Source organism: Myodes glareolus, chromosome 25 (assembly GCF_982192425.1).
Source record: "Myodes glareolus chromosome 25, mMyoGla1.1, whole genome shotgun sequence".
Classification (NCBI taxonomy): Eukaryota; Metazoa; Chordata; class Mammalia; order Rodentia; family Cricetidae; genus Myodes; species Myodes glareolus.
Genome location: NC_142050.1, coordinates 30,990,530 through 31,016,538, shown reverse-complemented (window position 1 = coordinate 31,016,538; position 26,009 = coordinate 30,990,530).

Genomic DNA, 26,009 nt, shown 5'->3' with positions numbered 1-26,009 from the left:
CGTCCCCCTTCATTGTACTTGCTTTATTGCCTTGTCTCTCACTGAACCAGAAGCTTGCTACTTCAGCTAGGCTGGCTGGCCAGTGAATGCCCAGGATCTACCCATCTCTGCCTCCCAGTGCTGGAGATGCAGGTAGCATTTTACATGGGAACTAGGGGTTTGAACTCAGGCTCCACACCTGCAAATAAAGTGCTTGTGTCCACTGAGCCCACTCCCCAGGCCCCGAGACAAAATATATTAAAAATCCATTTCCTCAGTCTTACTAGCTACATTTTAAGTACAAATGACACCTATGTTTTGCAATGGACACTGGTGTGCTTAGAGAAAGTTCTGTCTAGTCTTGCCAAAATTTCTCCTCGGATGAAGAATAGTCATAACTCCGAGATTCTGCAGCTTCTGCCAGAGCCTAGTCAAGCGAGACACTTTTCTGATGTCTCTTGATTTCTTGTTTATGTGAATTTCTCATTCTATATTATAATGCATATGTCTTTGCTTGAATGTAAAAGTGACTTTAATCCAGAAAATTGAACAAAATAGACAAAGCAGGAAGTTGTTTGGAAGGTACTATGGCTTGCAGCTGGAAGAACGCGGCTTTCAAGAGCACTGGGGTTGTTGCTCTTCTCTGTCTGTTACCAGTGACAAGCCTTCCTGCTTTGCCACCAGATGCCTTCTGGGATGAAAGGCTTCATCATTAGGCCCTGAGACTGAGGAATGTGCCCGCTCCCAGGACCCCCACCTGCACACTGGGAGGCCTTGTGAAGCACAGGCAACAATGAGGGGCATTTCGTCAGCTCTGCCATTTTTATCTATGCTGCGACAACATGGTTAGCTGAGCCTATGTGGACTGAATGTGCTAGCCAGGTAAGACAACTCACACTCAGGTGGGGCACCTCTGAGGAGCCTGCTTCCTCGGGGAGCGGTCGGTCTTTAAGCCCCGTGCTGAATTTTGGTTGCACTAGGCCGGCAGTTTTCAAAGTCACTTGGCAAACTTAAAGAAAGGTATAGAATGGGAAGCCTCTTATGCTGGCTCTTACGGTTTCTCTGCAGCTCTAAAACGTTTGAAAGAATTAGATCAAATATCCGTGTAATCTCTGCCCCTTTTAGAATGTAGCACATCAGCATATGTGCTGAAAATTCCTCCTTCTGTATCGAGGTCTGCTTCTCCTTTGTGTGCAGAAGAGGTAGGGATGGCTAGTTATTGTTCTGGAACAAAGCATGAAAACCACTCACAATTTTGAAAGTCCTTTATGAATGTCTTACGCAAACTTTAGCCTGTGCTAAATTCTTTCTCCCCCTCCCTCTTTGGTGTTATTTTTTTTTTTTAACCCAAATCACCCTTTCTTTCCAGTTCCCAGAACTTTGCTAGTTTATCCACGCCCATCTGAGAGGAGATATGCCAGGCAAAACAAGGTCCTAAGCAGTGCTACAGAGTTGGACGCAGCTAAAACTGGACAGCGGCCGTCTCATTTCCACTCGCCTGTGGTCTTCTTCTAACCGGAGCCCCACACCTGCTTCCATCTTGCCTTCACCAAGGATCACACCTCTCTACTAAAACCCTCTCGGCCTTCAACTGCTACAAATCTATCATCGATAGGAATTGCTATGGCAAATATTTGTTTCAATTAATTAGCAATGGCCTTATGATGAAGCCTGACTGCATCTCTCTATTGTGACCATGTGGTACCACTAGCCCTGGGGTGATGCACAGCCCGACAACATTCCTTAATGATCCTCTTAATTACACAGTTGGGGGAACCATTCTGTCTAAAAAATCTGCTTCGTAATTACAAAATCACCAGCCCAGCCAGCCGTGTTGACCCATCAATCGCTTGCATTCCACTGTGTCCGGAAAATGCGTTCTGTCTTCTCTCCAAATGACGGGAAAGCTTTGGAAAGCAGTGAACGCAGGATGCAGCTGCTCTGGTTATGAGGACATCTCGGTCCCTCTCTGCCTAGGGCTGTTCCACTGCTGGGCTTCTTCCTCTACCTCTCACCTTCTTCTCCTCCACAATAGCCTCAGAAGCACAGGGGAATTCATTCCCTCTCTCAGATCCATCTACATAAAACTTGTTTGTAGTCATTTAGCAGAAGCCCGAAAAAGTAATTATGGTCCCTCGGATTGATTGGCCCGCTTCCTTGGATGCAGAGTCTATTGTTGAAATTGTCACTCAACTTTCCCCCTTTTGCTAGCCAGATTTGTGTCCTCAGTTCCAAAGCCAAGATGTGTACCTTTGTTCGCGCATGCGTGCATAGACAGTGATGCTTTATGGGTAAGTAGGTCTTCACCATCGTACCGGAAGCCCTGGGATGATAGCTTCTAGCCCAGAGAGTCGAAGCTTCGCACTTAAATATTAGCAAATGACAGGCCGTTAAGTCCCCTGTTTCTCTACTATGTCACATATGCATCACTCCAAGGCTGGTTAACCTATTGTGATTGCTGTGTCGCCAAGAAAATCTTGGGACTCATGTTACGTATGTTCAGCTTAAGTGTTACTCAGTGGAGACCCTGTTCTGTCTCACAGAACCTCTGCTTGGATGCGCTGTACCCATTCTTCCTATATTGTGAAACTATCACAGCTCCAGCTGTTCCTTATGAAGTGGCGTCCCCCGAGCCCTGGAGATAGTGGATCTGTCGGCCTATGGCACAGTCACTACCTCTTCTTACGGAAAAGTTGCCTCTGTAGCAAAGGACGTAGGTTGGGATCTTTTCTTTGTGTCTGTGAACAGGGAAGCCTGGAGTAATAGGAACTATCGCTCATTGCTTGGGGGAATGCAAGCTGCTTTAAGCACTTTGTATTAAATCTTTTGCAAGTTTGTCAGTCTCATGCAAGTCTAAACATATTTTCGTGCTACCTAGGAATCACACCCTTGGGTGTTTATCTGAAGCTTATGTTCATGCAGAAACCTGCACAAGTGATGGGAGTAACTTAATGCATAGTTGTCAAAAACCTGAATCAGCCAAGACATCCTTCAACAGGTGAATGGATAAATAAGCTCAGGCGCATCCATAGTCTGATATATTATTCAGGGATAAGAAAAGAATCAGCTATCAAATCACAAAATACATGAAAGAAATGTAAAGATTTGATTGTTTTTTCTTGGTTTTCTTGGGTTTCTTTGAGGGATTTATTAATTTCTTTCAAATTTTTGTTTGTCTTCTCCTCCAGAAATGGACAATATTTTAGATAGATACCATATGCCAAAATTAAATCAAGACCAGGTGAGCATTTTAAATAGACCTATAAACTGCAAGGAAATAGAAGCTGACATCAAAAATCTCCCAAACAAAAATAGCCCAGGGCCGGATGGTTTTAGTGCAGAATTCTACCAGAACTTCCTAGAAGAGCTAACACCTATATTCCTCAAAGTATTCCACATAAAAGAAATAGAAGAGACATTGCCAAACGCTTTATATGAGCCTACAGTTACCCTGATACCAAAACCACACAAAGACTCAACCAAGAAAGAGAATTACAGCCCAATCTCATTCATGAACATGGATGCAAAAATATTCAATAAAATACTGGGAGAACCGAGTCCAAGAACACATCAAAAAAAAAAATCATCCACCAAGATCAAGTCAGCTTCATCCCAGAGATTCAGGGCTAGTTCCTGACTTGCCCTGTAGTCAGACTGATGATTGATTATCTTAGCTCTCACCATAGAACCTTCATCCAGCAACTAATGGAAACAGAGGCAGAGACCCACATCGAAGTACCAGACTGAGCTCCCAAAGTCCAGTTAAAGAGTGGGAGGAAGGAGAATATGAGCAAAGAGGTCAAGCTCATGACGTGTTCACCCACTAAAAAGTTTACCTGAGCTGAACAATTCCAGCCGGACAGGGAAGGAACAAGCATAGGACCAAACTAGATCCTCTGACTGTGGTTGACAGCTGCATGGCTGGGGCAGACTGAGGGACCACTGGCAGTGGCACCAGGATTTATCCCTACTGCTTGTACTGGCTTTTTGGGAACCTATTCTCTTTGGATGTATACCTTGCTCAGCCTAGACAATAGGGAGGGCCTTGGACCTTCCACAAAGCAATGTTCTTTACCCTCTCTCTGAGGATTGGATGGGGGAGAGGATGTGTAAAGGGAACGGGAGAAGGGGAGGGAGTAGGAACTTGGATTGGTATTTTTAAAAAAATCTAATAAATAAAAAAATAAAAATAAATAAAACCCCATGACATGAAGACACTACTGCTTACATTTAATGTGCCTGGTTTTGGTAGCACTTACTCAAATGTGTAGAAGTTCTGCAGCCTGGTGAACATGGTGACAGGTTCTATGAATAAAGCCAAGAAGTTCTGACTCAACAGAGAAGGTAAACAAAATGTAGATAAGAACTGGGCAGGAGTGGAGGAGAACTTGGAGAAGATACACGCACAGGGTCAGGACCGGACACACACATGGGGTCAGGAACTGACACACACACACACACACACACACACACACACACACAGAGTCAGGAGCTGACACACACATGGGGTCAGGAGCTGACACACACACACACAGGGTCAGGAGCTGACACACACATGGGGTCAGGAGCTGACACACACACGGGGTCAGGAGCTGACACACCCACAGGGTCTGGAGCTCACACACACACACACACACAGGGTCAGGAGCTGACACACACACACACCACACACACGGGGTCAGGAGCTGACATACACATGGGGTCAGGAGCTGACACACTCACAGGGTCTGGAGCTGACACACACACCACACACATGGGTTCAGGAGCTGACACACACATGGGGTCAGGAGCTGACACACACACGGGGTCAGGAGCTGACACACCCACAGGGTCTGGAGCTGACACACACACACACACAGGGTCAGGAGCTGACACACACACACACCACACACACGGGGTCAGGAGCTGACACACACACACACCACACACACACGGGGTCAGGAGCTGACACACACATGGGGTCAGGAGCTGACACACTCACAGGGTCTGGAGCTGACACACACACCACACACATGGGTTCAGGAGCTGACACACACACGGGGTCAGGAGCTGACACACTCACAGGGTCTGGAGCTGACACACCCACAGGATCTGGAGCTGACACACACACCACACACATGGGTTCAGGAGCTGACACACACACGGGGTCAGGAGCTGACACACTCATGGGGTCAGGAGCTGACACACTCACAGGGTCAGGAGCTGACTCACAGGGTCAGGAGCCGACACAGGTGCAGGGTCAGGAGCTGACGTGTGTGGGGTTAGGAGGGTGCAGAGTCTCAGCATAAGGAGGAGAAAGAACCTGAGAAGAAGTGGATCATGAACGCGAAGATCCTGAGGCGCAGTGGACACTGGGGAAAGCTGCTTCGAAGAGAGAACAAAAGGAAAAGCAAAGAAGCAAATGAAAATAAAGCAAATCTATGTGAAAGCCACTGACGTCACCCCATAGATTTGAGCCTTAAAGCCCTGTAAGTTGTGTCCACGGGAAATGGGAAAAGCATCAGTCCGTTTCCCATTTTAAAGTTCTAATGCCTGTATGGCTTGCTACAGCTCAGCTCTGACTGTTGTGTCATGAAAAGGCAGCACACACCCTCTGGGAGTCCCTTTCACAGGTGGTCTCCCCCTCAGTCCCCCCTTCTCTTCCTTTCTCATTCTCTTCCTCCCTTCTAACCTCCCTCCCTCAGGCGTTCTGTAACTATCCCCTGCTCTTGCTACTCTGGACCTAGCTGACAACTGTTGCCATCATGGATACTTTGCAATCCCATCATCCCTTGCCGGCCTAGCCTAACACCTCCCATGCTTTTGTGAGCAGAACTTTCATTAAAAACATCCCAGTTTCCTCACCAGCACATGCATGCCTTCTGTGACCAGCTCTGGGTCAACTCGGGACCTCAGGGACTTTGTGAAGGTCAATGATCTTTGTTAATACTCTTGGTTATCAGATTGGAAATCACCATTGATTTCAGAAGGGTTTAATGGAAGAGGGAAGGCTTACCCTGAGTGTGGGTGGTACCATCAGTGGAGTGGGGTTCCAGAGGGGATGAAAAGAAGAAAACATACTGAGCACCCTCTCTCTGCCTCCTGACCACAGATGGATGCAGTGTGACCGGCCACCTCACACTCCTTCCTACCACAACACTTTCCCTGAAGCAGGTGGTTCCGCTCCCAAACCGTGGTCAAGTATGCTGTTGAGATGAGAAAAGCAACTACTACAGCCCTTTAAAAGTGGCCGCCAGCACTCACTTCCCCTTTGGTCCGCTCTGTGTGCTCACTAACCTATAGGCTACCATGTTTGTGTAGGAGGGCCAAGAGCAGCTTGGGGGACAAGCTTGAAACACACACTGACTGCCCCACTGTCTGCAAACTGCCGAAGTGGACAGAGCGAGATACTTGATCTTTCCATGTAAACTAATGATAACCACCATGGTACTACTGACCAGGGTCTTCATGTGAAAAAGAGGAGCCCTGACTCAGACCTATGCCACGACTCTGAAGGAATCTCTGCAATAGTGAAAAATAAGTAGATAAATAAAGCTAAGTATGCAATAACACCGTTATTATAATCTCTTCTCCCCGTTGTAATGGTAATTCAACATCCAAAGTGTTCAGTATTTTGTAGGAAACCTCTATTTGGTGTGTTGTTTTTATAATTAAAAGGCCATAAAAGGCAAAATTTTAGTGTTATATATGCTTACAATTGAAAAATATTTTAAAAATTTAAAGCAGAAAATAAAAGGAACCCATGATCCTAGAGCAAGAAAAGGCAGGTTGTGAGAACTTAAACGTCCTTATTTTAAGTAACAGCCCCATCACTTTTTAGACCTAACCTGAACCAGTCCCTTGGCTCCTTTGAGCCTCATTTGTCAGAGCTAGAAAAAAGGGCCCCCCACGCCTCTTGACATCTTGCGGCAAGACTTAGAGATAACAAATGCAAACCCTTCAGCGGGACGCCTCACACAGAGCATGTGTGACCGAGGCAGGTCTGGATTTGAACCTCTGCTTTGCCAGTTTCAAACGGCTTGAATTTGGAAAAGACAGAATAGTCTCTCCCAATAAAACAGGGATAGAAAGCAGTCAACTCTTTCCTAGGATTAGGCTGCCTCGTTGGTGACAAAGATCTCTTGAGGACAGTGGGCACATGGCAGGCACCCTGCTTTGAAGCCATCACCTTTGTCTTTCTTACTGTCTTTTATCTATGTCACCAACTGTGATCACCCAGGGAAGGGAGTCAACTCCAAAGTGACCTGATCTTACATGGGGTTGGGGGACATTGGTGTATTCAGTGAGACTGAAGGGGCCAACTGTACCTCATTCTGTGTCCCCAAAGTGATGCCTTCCGAGGGATGTTTGTCTAGCCAACACCTGTTAAAATGCAGCAGCAGCAGCTGGGGGGCTCTCAAAGGGCACAGGGTTGGGGCCCTTCTCAGCCCTAGCACTCTCGAACTGAAAAATCTCGCTACCAATAAACAGTAGTGGTGACCTTAAGTTGGTACAATTTGGAAGAAGCAAGAGAGTAGAGGGAAGACAAGGGTGTCGGAAGAGCGAAGCTGGCACAAACAACCCCTCTCCTTTCTCTTTGCCACGTGGGAAGGTTTGCCAGTTTTTTGTGTGTTTTGTTTATGTTTGCTTGATTAAGAAAATCACCCAAAGGGGCTGGAGAAATGACTCAGCAGTTAAGAGCACTGGTTGTTATCCAGAGAACCTGGGTTCAATTCCCAGCACCCACATGGCAGCTTACCACTGTCTGTCACTCCGGTTCCAGGGGATCTGGCATCCTCACACAAGCATATATTCAGACAAAGCATCAATCCACATTAAAACAACAACAACAACAAAAAAAAAAAAACAAAAATCAAAACCTAATTTTAAAGCAAAAAGATTTAAAAATCTAAAAAGGAAATAAAACCATATCTTTTTCCTATGAGCACACTTCTGGACACTTTACAAATACTGTGTTGTTAAAACAAGGACGTTTGTACCAGGCATTGGTGGCTAAGTCTTTAATCCTAGTACTGGGAAGGCAGACAGAGGCAGATCTCTGAGCTCAAGGCCAAAAACCCCTGCCTCAAACAAACAAACAAACAAACAAATGAACAAACAAAAATTCCAAACAAAACAAAAAAAACAAGCACATTTGCAGGGGCAGTCACCGGGGTTATGTGAGGGCCAAAATATGCCAAGCCTTGTGCATGCAAAAGGTTTACTGGAACCTCATAACCCCTCTTTATGTGTTCTGTGGCATGTCCTATGAGAATATTTCTGCAACTAAATGTGTGGCTCTTGCTCACTGGGTTCTATCAAGAAAAAAAAATGTATTAAGTAGCGGCATTTGCACACCCTGGCTTGCTGGGGCTGCCGCTCTAACAGGAAGAGTCCAGCAATGCGTGCTAAAGCTATAATCACTCAAGGCTGACGCATTCGGGGTGAGTAGGTCATCTGATGCTTTCTCTGGAAATAAGTTTCAATGGTGGGAGGGTGGCAGAAGCCCAACAGCTTGGTTTCGGGGCACCAAGTTACCAGGGAGGTGACAGAGGAAGACTCAGACAGGACTGGCGGGTGTCAGCTCAGGGTCCCTCCCTGGTACCGCTAGTATGTGTGTAGGTTATACCTCTCTTCCCAAGTCTCCATGATTCCCTGGGAGCTCTCTGGACACACATGGATCCGCGCAGTCGCAAAGCTTAATCTACGGATCAGAGCAGCGCTAAGCCCAAAGGCCATGCTGTTACAGGACTTTCTTATCCCTTCGTCTCCTGCAGAGGCTGTTTCAGCATGCCAAGGGGTATCTCTGGATGATAAATTTTCTTAGGAAAATCATATTAAAGTTCAATTTGTTAAACCAGTCTCCTGATCTTATCGGGGGTGGGCAGTTGTTCTAGCACCAGAACCAGGAAGTGATAAATCCCTTAGGCTGAGCTTGCAGATGGTTATCCTATCGGTGTGGATGAAATCAATGGGGAAGTCATCTCAGAGAATGTCCTCGAAGCTTATAGAACACCAGTTAGTAATATTGCTTGATCAGATTGAAATCATTCATTATTTTCCCCTGTGTGTGTGTGTGTGTGTGTGTGTGTGTGTGTGTGTGTGTGTGTGTGTGATTTCAATAACAAAGCTTTCAAGTTCCAAGTGGTTGGATCAGCAGAAACGGCTGTTACCCATGTTTCTGCTCTCAACACCCAAATTCAGATGGAGTCATGAGCAAATGTTTCCTGAAAGATTCTAGAAACGAGGCTGGAAGAGGGCAGTTTTATGCTACTGCCCATGAACACAGACATGCGACTCAAGTGCTTCTCAGAGAGCCTGGGCACAGAGAGAAATACTCCAGCAGACAGAGGGACACCGCATGAAGGAAGCACCCCTCTTTCATGGTGAGGCGGCTGAGCGGTTAAGCAGGTGAGTGTGCCTTTCTGGAAGCAGATAAAGGATTGCCCGTCTCTCCTCTTGGCTACCCACCTGTTCAGGGTTGAGAATGTACCGCGTGCTGGACACTGTGCTGAGCAACGAGAGTAAAGGAGCTTGGAGAAGCCATTCCTTGTCTCAGGGATTTTAAGATCTACGGCAAGGCCCAGTAATCTGCCCCTGATTCTTTCTGTGTACCCCAACAATTATTTAATCATTGAAAGGATGAAAAAGCGGATGTCATGGCCTATGAGAATTGCAGATTCCAGCCCATCGTGAAAGCTTTAGTGGAGCACAACCTCGACCATACGTTTCTCTGCCGCCCATAGCTGCTTGTCTACTGTAATGCGCCAAAGATGAGTCACAGCTGCGAGGCCTGATGATCCGCTGTCTAGCCATACAAAGAAAAAGCTGGCCCACCATGGTCTACCGGTGCGGGCAGGGGAGCTACCGCGAGAGCGTAGACGTGCCGCTCATAGAATCCTCACTTTGGGGCGGCAGACAGCAGAGGTAATGGACCAATCATTAGCAAACACGACGGCTGTTACAAATAGGGTTGGAAGCCGCAGGGGGATGGCTTGAAAGGAAAAGAAGGTGGGGCTGGCCGTGGCTAGCTAATATTGTAACCCGAGAGACCAATCAAATGAGTGAGATGTCTGGGGAACCGAAGGAGAGGAGGCTGCGCTAGGTTTGAATTTCGCTGGAAGGAAAACGAGATGAACTCGAGTCTAGGGAGCTTGTTTGGGAGGGTATTTGAGAAACCATGGGTGAGAGGTGGTGACCGGCGCTGCTGTGGGCAGCTGGCGGTCAGTCCCTGAGACTCTCTGAGAAAGAGTGGGACAAGCCTTAGGGGCAGCTCTCTGCGCACACTGAGGCCTTGACTTATTTACAAATGGCTAAGCTCCTCTTATGGCCTCTGCATTTCCAGGTCCCACCTGCAGGCGGCTTCTAAGTCCTCCAGAAGGTGCCGAGTGGAAGCTGGAAGAGTGTGTAGGGAACTGTCCGCCGCTGCTGTGCTGAAACTCAGGGCCCGGAGGGTAACATGAATACTCATCGGCAGAAGTGCTGTCCAAACAGCTGAGCGGGAACAGAGCTAAGTGTTGACCCCAGGCTGTGGTTCATTTTGCTGGACTGACATCTCCCGCTGCTGGCTGCTCAGATTCCTGCCCGCTGCACTTCCTCTGGGAGAGCCTTGTGCTTCATGCTCTGGACAGAACACAGTCCTGGATTTGAGAGGCCTTGATACCAACTGGTCTTAGCCTGCCTTGTCCCCAACTAGCCTAGTAATCCATATCGAGTTTTCTGACTCAAAAAATGCTGCCCTTCCTAACTCATACATTTGCGATTATAATTGCCTTGCTTCAAGATTTTAAGAAACCACATTGTATAGCTATGATGGCATTAATATTCTTTCTCTCAGAGGCTCCTTCTCGTTTCCTCTTTCTAAAACAAAAGACTTTCAGAGTGTTAATCAACCACCACAAAGTTATTCTCTACCCCAACCGAGGCCGTGACTTGCTTACAAATGGCTAGTGTACACTTAGCACTTCTTGGCAGTGAGAGTTTGTCTCCTGGGCTCTATGGGCTGGCACGGCTCCAGGATGTATTGGCACCTTCCCACATCTCTGCTGGTCACTCCGTCTTCCAGACACCAAACAACTGCAGGAAATCGGTAGAAAACTGCAGGACAGATTCTTGTCTTTGACAAGAGCAGGTGGACTTTTGACCAGCAAATTTTCCTTGAAAATGAAAATGAATGTGGAAGGGGGCATGAAAAGAGGGAGACACGGTGGTCAGGAGGAGAGGAGAAGGATAAGAACCGAAGTAAGAGATGGAGTGGGGAAGGGAGGTGGAGAAAGTAAGGGGATGAGAAGGAGAGGAAGAGGGAGCAAGAAGGAGGAAAGGGGATGGAAAGGGAAGAGAAAAAGAAAATATAAGGAAAAAATAAAGGAAGAGATGGAGGGGGGTAAGATGACAGGAGGAAGACATGGCAGTGGCAGTGTGAGACCTTTCTGAGCCAGCCACACCATTCCGTGACAGAGAAAGAAATGAATATGTCTGGGTGGCAGATGGTAAATATCTTCGTATTATAAGCACACACGTCTCTTTCCTGCAACTCTTGGAAAGGCCCTTATCATAGTTCCACGCAGTTGATCCTTGATTGTGTTTGCTATTTATGCAACATCTGGAGGGAAAATAATATTCTGTTGCTTTTAAATATATGCCAAACACCTCACCCTGAGAGGAAGCAGGGAAAGAGACAGAGCGGTGAGCCATCTCAGGATGCTGTCCATGCGCTGGGCTGTCAAGGTTGAGGCAGGAGCAGAGAAAAATGAGAGCATCAGGGGACCCCCAACATCTGGAATTCACCATCCATCACTCTCTTTGTTCAGGCTAGGTGAAAATGTTGTGGAAAGTTTTATTTTGCTCAAATCCATCTTCACGACAGCAGCGTGAGGAGTCAGATATCAGCAATTCTGCTTCCGAGGGATCAGGAGTGAGGCCCTCATGTGCTCTGACAGCAAGCTAGAGCGAGGAGTGAGGACCATGACGCTCACAGCATCACTGAGAAGTGTGGTGCCTGGATGTTCTTTGCCATCTCATCCCTCCCCCTCCAACGGCATCTCTTTCTTCACAGAAATTATGGGTGTTCGTGCCGATTTTCTGCCATTTGGAGAAAAGACATTTTTAAACACTGACACCCTCCAATTTTGTAACAAGTCCCTTCACTTTCGCTCTTGTTCTAGACATTGAGGAGCAGAAGCATTTGCTTTTCTTAGGGAAAAAGTATGGATTCAAGGCAGTGGTTAAATCAGCAGTTACAGATCTGTCACTTAAAAGACTTCCCCGCCATCGCTGTGTTGGGAGCTGTGAGCAGCATGTCTCGTGTCAAGTGCTTCATCTTTCTCACGTGATCTCTAGCTCTGAAATCTGACAATCTACAATATGTGCCCCCCACAATCACACAAGCCAGTTTGATATCCCCATTTTTTCCCTAGCAGATAAAGAGTCTAAAACAGACAAATGCCGAGGGGCTTTTCTCAAAGCCAAAGGAAGAATTAGTGTTTGTGGCAATGGCTGTGTGCTTTCTTCTTATTTACTTGTGAACCAAGCTACACTTCTCTGAGCACATGGAATTTAAAAATATTTTTGAACACATTAGTTTCGGCTTTTCTTTCCCCTCAGAGAGGAAGCTTGTCTGTAACTTATACTATAATTTTGGAGGCCAGTTAATACAAACTGAAGCTCAGTCCCATCCTATCTGAGAAAATTTGAACATATCAGGACACTGGAGGGTTCCCCAGCCTTAGTGTGGTAGTAACAGGCACGAAGAGGCCCTCTGCCTTCACTTTCCTTCCAGATGCTTCTGCTCTGTGCTGCATCAGCTACAGGTAGAACAGTAACTTCCAAAATGACTTGACTTAGAGACAAAACTAAGCTACATTTTCAAATTTCAGTTAAGACCCATACTGCATGTATATAACTTAGAATATTTTTTTTTAAAAAAAGGGAAGTTGGATTCACTGAAACACACTTACCATGAAGAAGTGTTGCCTTGATTTCTCTGCTCGGGTGGTCTGGCCTCTTCATGAAGACTCTTAGATGATTCTGACCCACGGAGAACAGAAAATAGATTGAGAGGGTCTCTTGGTGTGGGAGAATTGTCTGTATTCTGTCAATCATATTTTAAATAAACATTGATTGGCCAGGCAGGAAGTATAGGTGGGTCAACCAGACAGGAAGTAGAGGTGGGGCGATGAGTATAGGAGTATTCTAGGAAGCAGGAAGCTCCCTCCACAGTTCTGCCCAGACCACCAGAGAGGCAAGATGTAAGCTGCCCTGCTAAGAAAGGTACTGAGCTGTGTGGCTGACATAGATAAAAATAATGGGCTAACATAAGTTATAAGAGCTAATAAGAAGCCTGAGCTAATGGGCCAATCAGTTTATAATTTTATGGAGTTCTCTGTGTGATTTCTCTTTGGGGCATGCCGGATGTGGGGTACCAGGTGGGACAGAAACCCCAACAAGCCTCATGTTACAGTCTCTGAGCTAAAGATTCATGGGATAATGGAGTTTGTTTGGATTAGGAAGTGTCTAAAGTATTGAAACATGCCTTTGGGTAAATCTGGTTATTTCTAGTTAGACAGGATGAACTGAGGATGGAAGACCCATCCTGAATGTTGGTGGCACCATACCATGAGCTTAACTCCTGGACTGAACAAAAAAGGAGAAAGTTTGATCCTTTTCTGCTTCTTAGTAGGCTCATGAACCAACCTGCTCCCACTGCCAAGCTTTCCCCAGCATAATGGACTGTATTCCTCTAAACCTGAGTCAAAATCAACCCTTCCTTCCTTCTTCCAGTTGCTTTTTGTCAGCTATTTGGCCACGACAATGATAAAAGTCATCAATACAGTATGTGGGGCGCTATCTTCCACCCAGTGTAGTGTGTCCTGTTAGTGGGTGATCAACAACTTACTCAGGAAATTCTGCCTCACCTTTCTCTGCCTCCCAATATCACACTCACCAGCCAAAAGCCTTGAGTTTGAGAATTGCTGCAGGTTAGACTCCTGAAGATGTCAGGGTTTTACTGGGATTCCCTTAGGACTGGCTTAAGAGAAAAACACTGAGCCACTGAGAGTAGAATTGGGCAACATTGATCTGCGATTCAGAACAATGACATTTTGGCTAATCCTACAGGGAGCTGTGAAGAACTGTCCCAACTGGGGTAAGAGGTCTGGTGTTTAAACTTCTCATTGATCAGTTACTGGATGCCGACCAACTTAGGAAGGGAGTATGACCTTGGGCATTGCGGCTGTCTTTAGCAATCTCCCAAAGGGGACTGGCAAGCCGCCAACAGCTCCCAGCATCTGGGCAACAATTCCTTCACTCTGGGTGGTACATCACAGCATCTATCATCAGGATGCTAAGATAGACAGTGTTAATTCCAATAAAGAAATAGAGATTAGACGAAGAGTGCCTAGTGTCTCCAGTCCCTCAAGAGCATCTTTTAGCAGTGTGCCTGCTAGAAACAGACAACAGTCAGCAGAAGAGGCACAGATGCCCCAGTATTGTTTCTGATGGCTGCACAGTTCTGACTCTAACACAGAGGGCATGCTCACTCTCACCAGGGAGCTGGACAGAGCTTTAAGTGTTGATTTGACAAGGAAGAAACCTGACCCTCAGTAATGTGTCCTCATTGTTGCTAAGAAACCTGTACTGGCAGAGCTCAGATTGATTGAACTCTAACCGCCCTGGAGTATCCTAAGCAACCGAGGGCAGATTCCCCAAGATTTCAACTATGCAATGCGAGCTGAGCCAAGCTGGGGTGTTGACTCCCGTAATATTCTTACCAAGTGAGGATGATTGATGATGTTTGAGTGAGCCTCTCTAAAAGCCTTCCTCTCACAGCCATGGGAGCCTGGACCCAGGAGCAGTGCCGTGGATGCTCATGAAATGGGGCTGAGCCTAGAAATGAGAAACAGATCACAGAAATGAATCCTCACCACACTCAGACTTGCTTGAGTATTTAAAGCTTCTGGTCTACAAAAAGAGACTTCTCATACAGTAGGCTTACAGCTGATGAGGATTCAAATGTGGAGGGCCGACCTGCCATTCAACGATGGTCTTCTGTCGCGAAGAATCAGAATTGGGTGTACAGCTGTAACTAGGCCTAGCAACATCTCTTTTTGATTGGAATTATCTTCATCTTTTCTTAAGCCTTGTCCATGTTTATTCTTTCCCTGTTGGTTCTCTCGACAGACACTGTTGTGGATCTACTCTGGACGAGGCATTCACTGCCTTAGAAGATACAGTTGTTATGAAGACTGGCGTGGGAGTCTTTTCCTGGAGGAAACCTCAGTAGGTTTCCTGGTGGTGATTCCTAGGGTCGCTGTGTCAAACTGCAGGGTTCCGTGGGGGCAAGATTCATGTATGGGGTTCAAGTGACCTCGATTATTTGATGTGAACTCTAGGGTTCTTCTGAGTTGAGATTCCTCACCTAAAATCTTAGTAATGATGGTGACCTCTGTGTCTTCTCTGACACTATGAAACCTTTGTAATTCGTGTTAGACTCTGACAATTATGGGTGTCTTGAGACTTACTACTGCCTCTCTGCCTGTAAGTTTCTCAACATTGTAGAAACATCTGGTCATACACTTCATGCAGTGGTCTAGACCCCCACATACTTATGCCATCTGGACTAATCATAGAATTTTTTTTTATAGTCCTTTGGACCTACTGACCTCTTTCTTCTCCTCTTTGTTCTTGTTTTTAATCATTGGGGTTAAGATTAATGTCCTCCACTTTAAAACAGGCTCTTAAGGTAAATCCCTGGCTATCCTGGAATTCTCTTTATAGACCAGGCTGGCTTAAGCTTACAGATGTCTGTCTATGCCTCTGTCTGTGCCTCTGCCTCTGCCTCTGAAGTACTGGGATTAAAGGTATATGCTACCATGCTGGGCAATACTGCCTGCCTCTTTTAAGAACCACCCAGTCAATTAGTAATTCAACCCCATCCAAGCTTGAGGCTGAGACTTTAGAATGCCTTCAGGACATGCCCCAAGTATGAAAACATTGTCTGGATTAAGTCTTTACCACAGGAAATATTACCTTTGGCACAAAAGATACCATGCCCCCTTTACCATGTTCCCATCACAGATTCCTGACTGAGCACCAAAGGAAGACATTGGGTAGAACAATGATTTCAAACTCAAGTATAAAATCAAGTTTACTGATGATGATCAGGCCAAATGCCTCTTTTGACCGTGTCTTCCAGATAATCATTAAGGTCAACTTTAAGAAAAGAGATTTAGCCGGGTGGTGGTGGCAGCGGTGCACGCTTTTAATCCCAGCAGAGGCAGGCAGATCTCTGAGTTCAAGGCCAGTCTGGTCTACAAGAGCTAGTTCCAGGACAGGCACCAAAGCTACAGAGAAACAACCCTGGCTTGAAAAAAAACCAAAAAGAAAGAAGGAAAGAAAGAAAGAAAGAAAGAAAGAAAGAAAAGAGATTTTAGGGCTTTAGGGGTACCAGACATGAGTTCGAATATTATCTTTTCTTTTTCTATGACTTTGGGGGTGTTATTTAGTTAATTTTGTGTACCTTAGTTCCTTTGATTGTAAAAAAAATAAGCCCATGCTTCCTACCTAGAGAAAGAGATTTTAAATAAGATGCTATTATTTAAGACACAGGGTTAATGTTCACATAGCTCACAGCAAGTATAAAAAGCTTGATAGTTTTGAATCATTTATCTTCTTTCTTTTGAAATCTTAAAAAAAGACCCAACACTGGAGTTGCAGTGCTGAGCCTGAGACAGGATTTAGGAAGGACTTGGGCAGGGGCATTGAGATTGGTCAGAACCTACTGCAAACAAAATGTTTCTCCCCTTTTCTTTCGTGGTCTCTTTCTCTCTTCACTTGCTTTCCATTGTGAATACTTGAAACACAGAGAAGTGTAGAGAAGCTGCACTCACTGGTTGACTTCTCATGTCCCAGTCACCCAGTCCCAGAAATGGTCCTTATCTTACTGGTCCCCAGAGGCTCGCTTTCGGTGCCTGTGATGTCTAATGTGGTCAGTTTGCTAGTTTCCAGGATCACTGAGTAGACAAGCCTCTGGGCAGGTCTGAGAAGGAGTTTCTAGATTGGGTCAGCTGAGGCAGGAAGTCCAACCTGCATCCAGGTGGCGCTCTTCCATGGGCTGGGGTCCCAGACTGAATAAAAAAGAAAGTGAGTTGAGCATCAGCATCTGTCTCTCTCTGCTTCCTGAATGTGGGTGTGATGCAAAAGGCCCCCTGGGATGGGCTGCATCTTCTCAGGTTGAGCCACAATAAGCCCTCCCTCCCTCAGGCCGCTTTGTCCAAAAAGTAACCTGATGTCTTAACTTCCGGCTGTGTGAGGAGGTGTCTCCTAAGGGGTACTCTTGGCTAGAGAACCGAGGGAAATGTTAGTGCAGACCCCATAGAACTAACGCACCCAAATACTTTCACGAACCTTGGAGAGCACTCATTAATTCGTCGTTTCAAATTGAAGAGATTTCTGACAGCATTAAAATATTCTAGCCTGCCAGCCTTCCTCCACAGACTGGCCCACAAATCCAACATAACCATATTGTACTTCTTCCCCACAACCCTGTCACATTATGCAGGATGAAACAATTCAAAATTAAAATGACAAATTAACGGCTAACTGCTAAATATTTAATATCAAGAAAAGGCTGTTTAAAACTCATAAAAACCCAAGCAATAAATCTGAATACTATAGTGGGAAGTATTATATTAGCTAAGCTTTTTTTAAAGTATATTTGTATTGTCTTTATATCAAACATTCCCCAATTGGCAAAAACACAGAACATTTATTGCATAAATTTAAGAACATGTTCTTGTAACCCCATCCATTTTTCCTGGATTGTTTTATCTTTGTGTTTGTAGCAACTTTAGTTTGTCGCTGTGCAAAGATAAGTGATTTTTGAATGTTTTCTTCCAGCATTGGCCCTTGTCTAGTGGAGGGCACTTGTGTCCAGCTCATGTTTCTTCTATTATTGTTGGAACAACAACAAAAAAAAAACCCTCGGGTTTGGGCTTTAAAACTTAAGTGATAGAACCCAAGACCAGCCTGGAGAAGAGTTTGTGCCCAGGGACAGAAAAACCTTCATTCCCCACCTCTGCCAACGATTGTTACTTTTTACTTCCACTGAGATGGTTGTGAGAGGCACAACACTTTCCCGGAAGCCAATCCCCTAGAAATGTAGAAGGAGCTGAAGGAAGGAGGTGAAAATCCCAGTGCATTACAGAATGTCTCTTGGATAAAAATGGCAATGTATGAGTATGGCCTCTGTATTTCAACCCCTTTCTCCCTTGAGTATGGCCACACAGTCGCAATATAACAGCTGTTACGGTCTGAATGTGAAATCTTTTCTTGTAGACACAGACGTTCAGACTCTTGATCCCCAGCTGGGGTTGCTGTTTGTGTAGGTTGTGGAACCTTTGACAGGTGGAGCCTCAAGAGAAGGAAGCAGAGCCCAGGGAGTCAGGCCTTGCAGTTTATAACCTGGGCCCACTGCCTGTCTGGTCTCTGGGTCCTGCCCTTTGAGGTTTGAGCAGGTGAGGTGTTTCAGCCAGGCACACGCTCTGACCATCAAGGAGTTGCCATTCCTTCCATGATGGACGGTATGCCCTCAAACAGTTTGCACAGATAAATCCTTCCTTTGTATTTGGTCTCAGGAACAAGACACAACAACAGATACAACAGCACAACACGCTGACTGCTCAGCTCGGAATTCCTTTCCACGGACCGCAGTGGGATTGATTCTCAAACCCTAGTACTCCACCTCTGAAGGTCTTTCCTGGCCTCTCAGTCCTCAGGCCCCTATTCCTCTAAAAGGACCATGTGTTGCCCTCAAAATCATTCTCGTTGGAGAATCTTGAAAGAGTTGCCAAGAGAAAAACCAAGAAGGAGGCTTTAAGCCCATACGAGACCCCTCAGTGATGCTGAATTACTCTTAGGAAAATTCCATTACCCTGGTCCAAGGAAGACTTAACAGTGCCATAGGGAAGCTCAAATGAATGTTCAAGAACCACTCGCCTTTCAGAAAAGAGAGACCACCCAGAGGGGTAGTTCTCACCCTTCCTAATACTGTGACCCTTTAATACAGTTCCTCATGTTGTGGTGACCTAACCCCCTCAACCATAAAATTATTTTGTTACTACTTCAAAACTATAATCTGGATACTGTTATGAATTGTAGTGTAAATGTCTGATATGTAATTCCAAGGGGATCACGGGACCCACAAGTCAAGAACCACTGTTGGGTTTTTACCTTGATCTGGAGGCCGATATTAGAATCCCCTACCCAAAATCTAGAGCCAGGGCCAACAAGATGGCTCAGCTCTAAAGAGTGTGGGCCACTAAGCCTCATGATTTAATCTCTAGGACCTCATGGTGGAAGGTGAGACCAGATTCCTACAGGTCATCACCTGACCTCCTCATGATCACTATGGCACATGTACACGTACACACACACACACACACACACACACACACACACACACACACACTAAAATAAAATGAAAGGGGAAGACAAAGACTTCAGACTCCCTGAGAGCTGTAAGGATCTAGGTTTAGTTGACCTGCCCCTAAATCTCACCTGACTTCAAACAATGGCCTGGGACTAGGGACGGCTAATGACATCCATGCCCTGCTTTAGGTCATACAGAGCATGCCCTGCCTCCCTGGCCATCCTCTAGGATGCTCTTACTGGTCCATCTCCCTATTACAGCTTCTGTCCCACATCCGGGCCCATTAGACTACCCAGAACAATGTAACCGTCACATGCTACCTGTGATAACCTCGGGTGCATGGGGGGGGGGGTGGGAGGGTTGTTGGAAAGGGAGAGGGTTAGAGAAAAGGGAGCAGGGGAGGAATGGGGAAAGCTCGGTGGACCGGGATCGGGGGGAGGGAAGAAGGATGAATATGGGATCAGGGAAGAGTATATTTCAACTAAGGGAGTCATTTTAGGGTTTACAGGAGACTTGATTATATATGGGATCCCAGGTCCAAGGAGAGATCCCCCAGATTGCTCTCTGGACAGAGGAGAGGGTGCCTGAATCGGCCGTGGCCCATGACCATACTGATGAATATTTTGCTTATCACCATAGATCCTTCATCTGGCGAAGGACGGCGATACAGACGGAAACCCACATTGGAGCACCGGACTGAGCCCCCCATGGTCCAATTGAGGAGCAGAAGGAGGAAGAAAATGAAAAAGGAAATAAGGACTGCGAGGGATGCTATCACCCACTGATACAAGGGGACGGATCTAATGAGAGTTTACCAAGGCCAGTTGGACTGGGACTGAACGAGGAGGTGATCTAACCAGATTCTCGGAATTTGGCCAGATTCTCTGAATGTGGCTGGCCCGAAGTCTTTCTGAAAAGCCATTGACTATGACACTGAGACTTGTTTCCTCTGCATATACTGGATTTTGGGGATCCAGTCTGTTTGAATACTCACCTTCCTGGTCCTGGAGGGAGGGGAGAGGAACTTGAACTTCCCACAGGGCAGGAAACCCTGACAGCCCTAAGGGACGAAGAGGGAGGAGGAGAGGGAGTGGGGGGAGTGGGAGGGTGTTGGGAAGAGGGGCGGAAATGGAAACTTTTATAATTTAATAAAATTACTTTAAAAATAAATAAATAAATAAATAAAAAACATGTTACCTGTGATATATAAGGACAGGGATTTTCCTGTCCCTAGAAGTTATCACAGTGATAAACGCAGTAGATACCAAAATGCATTTGTTAATAATGTCATACATATAAAATAAACAGTTTGAAAGCCCCCAAATTCATAAAAAGAGCATAGCCATACTATCGCCTCCTTTCCATTATCTTGTGTTTGCGTGTCTTTGTTTAGTAACACAAGCCTATTTCCCTGTGAAATAGGACAGGACTAGGGATTATGGGTCTGTAATTTTCTCTCCCTTTTGGAAAAGTCATGTGACTAACAGGACTGCAACTTTTACCTCTTTAAATTACTTTTAAACATTATCTCGAGGCTACCTTATTACAGACTCCTACAGTTGGCGTCTCTCACTATACAATAGACTGTTGTGTGGAAAAAAACATGGAAAATGAGAGCAGGATATTTTAAAGGCCAGCTTGGTAGGGTTGTCTTAGGTCAGGAGTCTAGGGCTTCATGTGGTCCCTTCGAGCCCATTTTCGAGAGAAGTTAAGGCTTAGAGGAGCAAGGAACTGTCTAAGATAGGGCAGGCCCTTAGACATAGAATCTGACTCAAACCCAGCTACATATTGACTTCAGGGTCTACATCTTAATTCCTGTGCCTTAGAAGAAGTCTGGTTTATAAGACAGCTCAACAGTGAAATGATTGAAGGGCAAGGAGGCAGAGAGACAAATGGTGCCCCTCACAGACCACAGTTTGGTGATGAAGAAGATGTGTCTGGCCTTGACTTTCTCCAGCAGAGGGAGAGCCATATCTGTCTCATTTACAGTTCTTCCCACTGCCTAGCACAATGTCTAGCTCCATATTTGAGCCTGCCGCTGCAAAAATATTTCTAGCCTACGATGTTTGTTTTATTTTTCTCTTTGCTGTTAGGTATCAGTAATAACCATCGAAGGTTCTTTATATTGATTTTTAGCTATCCAGCTTGCAGAAAACTTTATAAATATGTAATCAGTACATCTTGTCCAGGAGGCAATTGATCTGTGGCTTGGAACTACCCTGTCCGATGTGATGGCCAGCGGCCACATATGGCTATGTAAATGGTAATTGAATAATATGAAAAATTCAGTTCCTTCATTACACTCGTCGCATTTGTGGGTTTCAGTGGTCACACATGGCTGGCGGCTTCCTCGCTAGACAAAGTACATAGCAACATAAACTTCGAGCTTGTGTCCTGGTACTGGACAGACGGGGCCATGAGGAGCGCAGCCACGGGAAGTATCTAATCACCATCTGTAGAGCTGAAATAACAGTTCTCCTTGTCCTGGCTTAGGTTTCCTACGAGACCGAGGTGGCTGGCCAATACTTTCTTGCGGAGCGCCGTTGGGAAGAGCAGCAGTAAAGAACAGGGTGTGTGAAGTGGGCGGAGGGGGAGCCGACATGGGAGTATACTTTAGCGTTGCAGGTTCCCTCAAAACTGTCAGAGAGCTATCAATGCATCCCAGAATCTTGCCGTTTGGGGAGTGGACGGGAAGGGAAACATTTATTCCTTAGTTCCTACTTGCCTTCCTTGCTTTCCCCGTGGGAAGTGACTCAGAAAGTCCTTTTAAAAGGTCTCAGCATCAACCGCCTTGCCTGGCAGGCGTGCCTCCATAGGCAATGCTCCCACCGGATCCTGGGGGCTGCAGACAGGCTCCTCCCTCCTCACTGTAGTCGGCGCTCATTGTGGTAGCCAGGGTCAGTTACTCTTGGTAGAGTAGTAATTCCGTTTAGTTACTTGTCCTTCAGCAGGAGGCCCCTAACATGACCAAGTGGCACTGATAACTTCAAGTTTTCAATGACTAATGCTGACAGCTGTTTAGCTGCCCCGCTGCCATCATGAGTTCTAGTACCCAGCATGCCTTTCTGGGCTCAGTGAATAGGCTACAGTTTGGGGCAAATCGTCACAAACAGATCATTGTCCCCGAGATGGACACTTACTGGCAATGACACTCTCCAATGACATGTTATTAATCTGAACAATTGCATACATGGTCAAACCAGAGTAGCTCATGGTCACAGATCCATTAATGCATCTCTTTGTCATTAAAATGAGCTGGTACTTGAAGATAATGTTGTGCTATGTAGCATACTAAGGGATCAGGCATCCAGCAGACCAGTAATGATGACTGTCAAAGGTGCTGTGTGACAGAAAGACATACTTGTATCCAGAGAAAGTATAAATTTTGTTAAGGGCAAATTTCTGCTTCCTCTAGGGCAGTGGTTTTCAACCTGCAGGTCACAATACTTTTGGGGGTTACATATCAGATTTTTACATTGCAATCCATAACAGTACAAAAATTACAGGTATGAAGTAGCGATGAAATAATATTATGGCTGGGGGTCACCACAACATGAGGAATTGCATCAAAGGCTCGCAGCATTGGGAAGGGTGAGAACCCGGGCTCTAGGCTGAAAGGATATGACATAATTAGCTTACCATCTGGTGTCTGCCTGGAGTGCATATCAAGGGTGTATGGTCAGTCCTGGATGTAGGCAAATTAGGTATTCACTATTGCCATTCACCTTTGGTGAGAAGAAACTGGACCCACAAATAGTCTCATCTCTCCTGCTATGGCGATCATTTGTAAATTTGCTGTGCCACCCTGAAAAAGCTTAGGAAAATGAAGCAGGCTTATCTCCATCCTGAGCCATCCTGTTCATCTGCCTTGCTGGTAAGCCCTTTCTCTGCAAAAGATGTTCTTGAATGGGTATCAGTATGAAAGTTGAGCTACTTGCTCTCACTTTTACACGTCTATCCTCACGCTCTTCCACCAGACAGCATTTTCTCACACCTGATAGGCTCAGCATTTTCAAGCTGCTGCTGAGCTTCCAAGGCAGTCTCTATGGTCAGGACACAGTCAACTCATACCTGACACCGTCTTTCCTTCCACTAGAACAGGAGGATTAAGTGGGTTGTGGCTCCCTGATTTATCAACTAGGGAATTTTTTCTTTTCAATATCGTCCTTTACAAGACCCATTTTGGACAAACACAAACAGATAGTGCATTTTGTCCATACAGACATGCTGTGGATAGAGGAGAGAGGAAGATACAGCTGGAGTATGTGACTTTGGGGCTGGGTCAATGGATCACAAATCTTATTTGTGCTTGCATTGCCCGACGCTCTCTGAAACAGCGGCCTGATGCTGTGACCTGGCATTAGGATCAGGTGGTTCTGGTTGCAGTGAGTTCAGAATGGTCATTTGGGATCTCACAGTCACTTTGTTCTTCAGGTGTTAGAACTGTGGTTGAAGAACAGCCCAGGTAGTATTTATCAAGAAGACCGTAATTCTCTGCTGTAGAGGTCATGGTCTTGCTCCAGAAGTCTACTCTAATCCTCACATCAGGGCTTGTCTATTGTGGGATATTTGTACATGATGAGAAGATGGATTGCTGTGATTGGTGGAATAAAAATCTGAATGGCCAATAGCTAGGCAGGAGAGAGTAGGTGGGACTTTCAGGCAGAGAGAGGAAGTCAGTGGGATGAATCAAGGAGTGAGGGAGAAGCCAGTCAGCCATGGACCAAGTTGGACATACGGTACAGAAGAGAGGTAAGTGAGCCATGTAGCACAACATAGAAACTGTATTCATATCTACCAGGAACCTCCTCAGGACAATCGGGCTTGATGGATCATGTAGCCCAAGTGCAAAGTGGTTTGTCCCACAAGCTGGCCTTATTACTCACTTCCTTTTCTGATTTAGATCTGAATTGGTCAGCTCTCTGACACTATGAAAAAAATACCCAAGGCAATTAACTTCTAAAGAGAAAAGATGTATTCTAGCTCCCAGTTTGGGGTTTTCAGTCTGATTAGGTCTGCTGTTCTGGGCACGTAGCAAGGCAGTAAGTGCATCGTCGTGGAGGTGTCTGGTGAAGCAAACTGCTCAGCTCATACACAGGAAGTAAAAGGAAAAATAGAAAAGGACATAGGGTCCCATGTGCCTCTCCAAGGTGTTCTAGTAACCCAGGACTTTCCTATAAGGTCCCACCTACTTAAAAGTTCCAACAACCTCCAAGGGTGTCACCCTTAGGACTAAGCCTTGAATACATGGGATTTTAGAAGACATTCAAGATTCCAACTGTATATCAGGATTCCACTTGAAAAAGAAGGCCTTTCTGGGCACATGCTAAACTAGTTCAAGTTCATGGTCAACCAAAGATTCAGCAAACACTGTGCTTCCTTCATTACAGGGGCTAAAAATGATCATATAGATATGTTCCAGAACTCCCTCAAAAAATGTCCCCACTAACTATACACCTTCAGAAGACACATAGGAGCGTGTCTAAAGACACTATAGAGATGCAGTCTATTACCAATCTAATCTGCATGGGAAATGATCCATTTCCTGTCACAAATAAATTCCAAGACTAAAAGAAAACTTCAAAGAGATGGAAGAAGAACTTGTAAATGGGAGGAGACAATTACACTGGTATGTCCATGTCTGTGTATGCTTGTGTGTGTGTGTGTGTGTGTGTGTGAGAGAGAGAGAGAGAGAGAGAGAGAGAGAGAGAGAGAAAGAGAGAGAGAGAGAGCACATGTGTGTGTTTGAATGAGCCATAGCACACTTGTGGAAATTTAAGAACAACTTATGGGAATTGATTCTCTCTGTGTGGGTTTTGTGAATTAAACTCAGGTCATCAGGCTTGGTAACAAGTGTCTTTCCCCGCTGAGCCATCTTGTTGCTACAGACTTTAATAGATTGCAATGCATGCATTTTAGTCATGCATTGGAATGGCCTCCTTGAAAAAGTTAATATATAAAACAACTGGAAATCTGAAAGATTGACTATGTGGCATATTAAAGAATGATTCAGGTTTTTTGTTGCTGTTGTTGTTTGTTTTTGTTTTGTTTTGGTTTAGTTTGGTTTTGGCTTTTCGACAGAGTTTCTCTGTGCAGCCCTGGATGTCCTGGAACTCACTCTGTTGACGAAACTGACCTCAAACTCACAGAGACCCGCCTGCTTCTACCTCCCGAGTCCTGGGATTAAAGGCATGTGCCACCACCACCCGGCCATGATTTAGAATTTTTAGATGTGATAATAATCAGATGTGTCTCCAAAAGTTTTATCTTTTAAAGACTGTGATGGTCTGGATGAGAATGACTCCCACAGGCTCATCTATCTGAGTGCTTGGTCCCCAGTTGGTGGAACTGTTTGGGAAGGATTAGGAGTTGTGGTCTTGTTGGAGAAGTTGTGTCACTGGGGGTGGGCTTTGCAGTTACAAAGGACTCATGCAGTTCTCAGTATGGGTGTGTGTTTTTCTCTCTGTGTCTCCAACTTGAGGATGAAGATGTGGGCTCTTAGTTGATCCTGCCACCATCCCTTACTCTGGAATCTTTGACTCTGACTCTCTAAAACTGTAAGCTCTAAATTAAGTGCTTTCTTTTATTGGCTGCATTGATCACAGTGTTTTATCACAGCAATAGA